The sequence below is a fragment of the Mytilus trossulus genome, chromosome 9, assembly GCF_036588685.1.
Source record: "Mytilus trossulus isolate FHL-02 chromosome 9, PNRI_Mtr1.1.1.hap1, whole genome shotgun sequence".
Taxonomy (NCBI): domain Eukaryota; kingdom Metazoa; phylum Mollusca; class Bivalvia; order Mytilida; family Mytilidae; genus Mytilus; species Mytilus trossulus.
The window spans coordinates 5,004,667-5,012,484 of NC_086381.1; positions in this window are offsets into that span (position 1 = coordinate 5,004,667).

Genomic DNA, 7,818 nt, shown 5'->3' on the forward strand with positions numbered 1-7,818 from the left:
AAATAAAATCGGAATGTCCCTAATCGCATGGCAAAATCAAATGACAAAACACATCAAAAACGAATGGACAACAATTTTCGTATTCCTGACTTGGTACATGCATTTTCAAATGTAGAAAGTAGTGGAATGAACCTGGTTCATAGCGCTAAACCTTTACTTTGATATCCTATACCAAAACAAACTTTTGGCAATCATAAGACAAGCATTATATTCAGTCAAATTCATACAATTAAGATGGATATAATTTGAAGTAATATTAATAAAGCTAGACAACTAAAAACAATAAAACATAGATAGCAATAACGATAAAAACTTAGACAACGTTCTTTTTCTACGAGAGGTAAGGTTATTGTCCATGCATTTCGTTAATGTCCAAAAAGAGAAAAAAGTCCAGAAAGATCAAGACAGTGACATATAATGAGGACATATAATGAAAAACCACTATCATGATGCTAGATGAAAGGACACAAGAATAATGAAGACAGAACCAACTTTAGGACAGTTCATTGGACGAGGTGAACGTGATGTTATATATTTAATCTTTATGGACGGCTTAAACTGTTTTTTTTTTGTTTAACCTCATGTGGCGATTTCGTCAAATGCTTGAAAGTTTATCAAATAACGATTTGAGGTTAGTCCTTCTTTTCTTGTTAATATCCGTTGTGTCTTTCGCGGTTATATAACTGCTTTCATCCTAAACATAATCCTATAAGACATTACATTCATATGTTTTATCAAAGCAACGTACTCATTGCATGATACGGTAAGCTGCGACTATTGTGTGTCTCATTGTTATCAGATTTAACAGCTAATAAAGTCTTTTCAGAAGAACTCGCGTTGCATGCGGGTGATTCAGATTGTACTGTAATATTTAATTTGTCATGATCGAGGATGATTTCCGTATCACAGGTACATAATTGGTTATTTGGCGGGTTGTCAACATGCCCTGGAGAGCAAATTTCTAGGAAATTGATGTTAGACGTTGTGCAATAATCATGAACTATTTCCGACTCATGTTGAATTTGAATGGATTCATAAGTATTCAGGTAGGTATCGTCATCGATTACTTCAAGGTACGAGTTGTCTGAAGACGAAGTATTTTCAAGCTTGATAGAATGACTTGTTGAAAAGGTTTCAGAACCTAAACTTGACTCTTTACATCTAAACGCAATATCTGAAGGAAACGGAAAAATGTCGTTCTCATTTATTGATTCATAATCTGATATTTTATCTACTACTTCATCCGTTTGAATATCATTCAGAGCAATTTCATGTTCTGTAGTTTCGTTCGGGTAGTTTGTCTCTCTTGGATCCTCTATTTTTAGTGAAATGTATCTACATCGACGGCTGATCCAGATATTACATACAACAAACATTAATAAAAGTAGAAAAGCTGCTCCTATAAATAGTCCATAGAATTGACTAAATATGATTCCTGAAATAAAATAAATGATATGTGCATTTTAATGTGAAATCAATTTTGACTAATACGACTACACTGACAGTTGATTTTAACATCTGTTTTTACAGTGAACATTACCAGAAAAACCGTCTAGAATATATATTTTCCATTTATCAATAATTTCCATACATATCAAGTACAGATACCATATCATAAAAAAACTAACAGCCCAACAAGATATCTAATTATACAAGAGAGGGACGAAATGTACCAGAGGGACAGTCAAGACAGTAGTTTCATTGGTACATAAGAACATAATTTCCGTTCTGTTTTATCTGGGGTCACTTGAAGTTGTGTTATTAAAAGATGCATGATGCCTTATATAACTTAAGGTGGTATGGGTGTCTTTCGCCATCTTGGATTGTAAAAAACAGAGAATCTAAGGTCCATATTTTCTATCAAATTAGCAAAATTTGATGCAAGAATGCAGATATTTCATGTGTTTTTACATTTAAAAGATCCAATTTATAAGAATATAACTTATCAATATAAATATATGTACAAGTGTAGATTATTTTTGGTTGTTTTTAAATATTTTAAAAATTGTCATTTTAAGGGGAGGTAACTCTAAAACAGTGCATTTTCTGTTGGATTGTTCATGGAATTTTCCTACTTTGTATTTTAGCCGGAAAAAACGCATGGTGACCCTATCTTTTCTTATGATATTATCAAAGCATTATTTGAAAGCTATATTTTCCTAATATATTTTACAATTCTATCATTTCGTTTAGTTTCTATTCACCAAATGGTGTTTTTTCCTGTATAATCCATACAAAATGTGTCATTTTGTCACGACCCGTAGCTTGAAAAAATGCACAGTGACCTATCATTTTTATAATATTTTTTAACATGTATCAATAGATACTACATTTTGGCAAAGTATCAACAAATTCTATCATTTTTATTTTAGACTCCCATACCACCTTAATAAAATATGGTTATCATAAGACTGTCACTCCAACTGTGGCGATGAAAGCATTTTTTACTAAACATGTAATGAGTACATGAATATTCCAATTTTTAAGGAGTAATTTCATGACAGTCATAAGTTTGTTGTAGACTATATATGTGTAGGTCATATATTTTCCTTGATGTATTTTTGCCATGTCTGTTTTAACGATTATTCTTAGTGTCACAATAATAACTTACACTTAATGTTCATAAACTTTTGATTATTACCTAATTGTCTGTATTGAGTAACAAAACAGTGTTTACCTAGCTTACCTAATAAATGATCTTCAAAAACATGACATGCATAAACACTGAAATCGGTATTGTACACTTTTACTTTTTCTTTCCAACATATACACTATCGATTCTTGAAATTATGAGAATGTTTTTGTAATCATTAAATGAAAGAACGACAAATGTTATGCTTTTATTTTCCGAAGAATTCAACTGGTTATTGAACGTGATTGTGCCTGAATATTTTTTTTTTGTGTGTTTTTTTAACACTCTAAATAATTCTTTATTTCACATATTTTGTTTAACAATTATTATGTTTAACAATTAAACTTGTTGTACAGCATTTAAACAAGTTTCCCTGTTTAATTACCACTGCATACCCAAAGAGAATATTCAGTAAAATTACATAAAAAAAATACATTTCACATCCAATTTTTTATGGAAATATTCTTTATAAAGCACAATGGTGTCAGTATTCACCTCATAAACTTACAAAACCTTTGAATAGACTTTTAAAGAAGGGATATAATTACGATATTGTTGTCAAGTCATTAAAGATTGCATATTTTAGCGTTAAGGGCGCTGGCTTCTCAGTTTCAAAGTAATTAACTTTTCAAAACACTAGCATAAATTGATGGGGGATTGATAAAGGAATCAAAAGATTAAAAATAAATATATAGTTCACCGTGCTTGTTTTCGAGATTTAAGCCATTGAAATTTTGGCGGGAAATTGTTCTCTCTTGACTTTTCATAGCTTTATCTTTGACTAGTTTAAGTCCTCAAAAACTATTAAAAAGTAATTAAAACTTTATAAGACTATAACAGACAGCTTATCATTATACATGTAAAAGAATTATAAAAAGAAAAAAGGGGGTCACCGGCCGAATTTTGTTAAGGCATTCAAATGGACAAAACCAGAGGATTCCGAAAATCTGAGCAAAATTCCAAAACATGACAAGCGAGCTTCCTTAATATTGAGTCACTGATAAGGTCTTTGCGTCGGAACTAAACACATTTATTCTAAAAGCAGTTGTTGGCATGACACGGATAATGTTCTTCTCATATATGTTATGATGGTATGATACTAAACCCCTAACGGGAAGGATTGTGCCTGATGTTCATATGATGAAATCATAATCTTTCAGTCAGTTTAATTGAAGTCTGGAGCTGGCATGTAGGTTAACTGCTTATGGTCTGTTGTTATTTATGTATTATTGTCATTTTGTTTATTTTCTTTGGTTACATCTTCAGACATCAGACTCGGACTTCTTTTGAACTGAATTTTAATGTGCGTATTGTTATGCGTTTACTTTTCTACATTGGTTAGAGGTATAGGGGGAGGGTTGAGATCTCACAAACATGTTTAACCCCGCTGCATTTTTGCGCCTGTCCCAAGTCAGGAGCCTCTGGCCTTTGTTAGTCTTGTATTAATTTTATTTTATTTTTTTGTGTACAATTAGGAAATTAGTATGGCGTTCATTATCACTGAACTAGTATATATTTGTTTAGGGGCCAGCTGAAGGACGATTCCGGGTGCGGGAATTTCTCGCTACATTGAAGACCTGTTGGTGACCTTCTGCTGTTGATTTTTTATTTTGTCGGGTTGTTGTCTCTTTGACACATTCCCCATTTCCATTCTCAATTTTATTTGTTTAAATATCTGAATACATTACACTTCAAACTATTATTATAGTAACTGTTGTTACAAATAGTCTTTGCTACTTCACAAAAAATATTTACGGCTATATAATCAATAATAATATGTACACAATATTTTATAACGGAAGTTCAGTATTCATCCGGATTTACTTTGAGGATTCTTTTATTATCTAATAGTGGGGCATCCGTGTTCTATGGACATATTCTTGTTTTGATTTTGACTTAAATGAGTGTTTTAATTTTTTCGGTCTTAAAAAATAACACGTGTTTCGATAACACTATTTCTTAAACCTAAACTACACAATAATTACATACCAATTTTTTCATTTGTTTTTTCCCTTTCTCCTTCTGTAGACATATACTGTGTTGTTTGAAATTCTTCATTGACTGTCACAAAATCTAATCAAGATTCAAAGTATAATGCATTTCATTTCATGTAGGAGTAATACAAACATGTTGTTCTCCGATTAGTATTTGTTGAATTGGTAAATTAAAAAACTATGTGCAGAATTTACTTTTATTTATATTTATTTATATATAAATTATAAAGAAAATGTTGAGTGTGTAAGTTTTATCCTGTCCATTACTGCAAACAAAATTTCACATATTTTTACATTGAACATCAGATAGTAGCCATTACTGACAGTTAGTCAAACACACTCTCACCCTTTTCACCCTGTAAACCAGCTAACACCAAGCATCCAAAATATATTGTATAAAAACAAAACAAAGCAAAAAGGTTCTTTGAGAACTTGAAGATATATGTTTATGACTGACAATTTGTTCTGCAACGAAATACATGTACAGGGTTAACTTTCTCTCCAACTATGAAACTAGATGTAGCGTACAATGATTTAGTAGTATTTCACCTTTAAACAATGTGGTAAAATTTTTCAAAGGTTATATGCGTTTATATAAAACAACTAACCAGTTGACTATCAATTTAAGCTGTCTGTAGATTTAATGTTTATTGTACCAATTCAGGAAGAGTTGTTTCATTAACTATTTTTTTGTTATTCATTCGTTTGATGTGTATGATTTTTTTTAGATTTTGCCATTTGCTTTTGGACTTTCCGTTTAGGAATGTCTGTTTGTTTAAGTTCTGTATTAGTGTTAGTTTACTTTTTGATCAATGTTATCAAATGAAAAATGTACAAAACTCATTAGACAACGTCTGGTTCACTTACCTAATAAATGAAGTCGAGACAAGATGGTTGATGTTCAAATTTTGCAATTCGATAAAAAAAAGAGACAAATAAAAAAAACAACCAAACACGAAAGAAACGAATAAACAGCAAAAAGGGAATTCAACAGAGTCCATCGAAATGGTAAAGATCCATTGCTGTTCCCGAAGTAATTAATCATAACTACCAGACGCGCATATCGTATACAAAAGACTCATCAGTAAAGCTCGATTAAAAAAAAGTTAAAAAGCCAATAAAGTACGCACTTTTAATAGAGCATTGAGGACCAAAGATTTTTAAAGGTTTTGCCAAATTAAGCTAAGTTGATATAGAAAAGTCCTAATTTCGTAATAGTTTAGTAAACAGTTTTTATTATAATTATAACCATGTCAAGGATATTTCCTGTCAACACAGACGTGCTGACTTCTGGTCTGGTGATACTATCAGTGAATAAAAATTCAAGCAGTTGTGAATAAACTCATTATATAAACCAGAATTGAAATTTGGTATTTGCGGCAGACCCACGTTATTCTATCAAATTAAACAAGATATCGCCGAGTGTAGCGAGACCAAGAACAATATTGACAATTTTTAGCTAAAACACGATACTTTGTCCAATACTAGGGTGACGACATGTTAGTCCCCCCCCCCGAATGATCCATCTGCCTTGAAATTACGACAAAGTTGAACTTTGTACAAACATCGTAGTTTCAAAATAGGAAAAATGAAAGGTTTCTGATTTTTTTTTTTTCATCTTAGCTTGAACATAAAATGTATTATTATATTTTGTGTACAAGATAAATCTTAAATCAGTGTTTTGAATTGAGAAAGATGGTTAAATTGTTTTTTTTGTAATTTCTGCCAAAAAAGAAATGTAACTTAGAATATCCGATTTAAAGAATTCTGATTTGGATTATTTTTAGACTTAATGGAAATTATAACGACTTTTTGAATATCTATTCCCAATATTTTTGGACCGAATTTAAAGGGGGTCATGTTAATGGTTTCTTTTAAAACAGGGAGATTAGCTGGAGATCAAACAGACTTCATTTAGATGGACTTGTTTTAAAAAGTAATACAGCAGTCAGTAGATACAAAGCAATTTGAAGAGGGGAGTAAATGATTGGAAAAGAAACGTATTTTCTGTTTATTCAACATTTAAAATTTAGGTAATTTTCCTCGGTTTATCTTTCTCTTTTAAAGCATTCAGTTATGTTTTTTTCATAAAACGATTTGAAAGTACACAATTTTTCAAAGTCTTAATCGTCACTTATTAAATAAAAAATGGGAATAGATTTAACAGAAACATTAAAAATCTACCATTAAATCGCAATTTTACAGTAAGTCTAAACTAAAAAAGTTATCAATTTAAAACTTACCCAAGTCGTATTTCCCCCTTTATTCACCCTACAAGCCTACAAGGAACTTTTATCCGTGGATCCGTGGATTGCGGAACATCGTCCACATCTTTAACGTTCTCGTAAATTCATGACGTCATGTGTTAAAACAGTTATCGGCCAATCAAATCGGTATGTAGAGGTTAATTTGCACGCTCAGGGTGACTTTCTAACCCGAACTCCTTCGTCGTTCGGGTTAATAAGGGTCACCTGAGCTGTGCAGATTAACTTCTATATACCGACTTGCTTGGTCAATAACTATAACTTAAAAAAAATAACTTCCAAAAATTTCTTAATGAACTGAACAACATTACACAATTAAGGAGTAACTGGAAAGTAACAAACTAGTTTATTTAAGTGGTTTGTGAATATGATGTATTGCAGTCACGTTACGATATTTGAAATCTAGAGCTTCTTTTGAAAAACACCGTAGACATATCGGAAAAGGCCAAGACCTCGGTGTCACTGTACGCAGAGCTACAAAAAGGCTATCTTTTCACTCACAAACAAAAGGTGTAAATGAAAAGGATCGTGCACAGCCAAGACTTGCAAATGCAAAAAAAACATGATACCGTATAGAAGTAAATGTCACCCAAGCCTACATGTAAGAATGTAATTTACGATGAAAACTAATTATGTCATCAATATTTATTTTTTACGTAGTATTTGTATTATAAAAATAATACGTTGTCACGTTACCATCATTTTTTTTAGATAAAGTTTTTGTATTATTGAAACTTTTATAATGTTATTTAAATAAAAGTATACCTACATGGTCCAAATACTTATATGGTCCGGCTCGTTAATATCCAAACGAGTATAATACTCATATGGTCCGACCATACGCGTACGGTCGGGTTATACGCGTATGGTCGGACCATATGAGTAGACGCATATGGTCATGACCATACGCATATGGTCATGACCATAC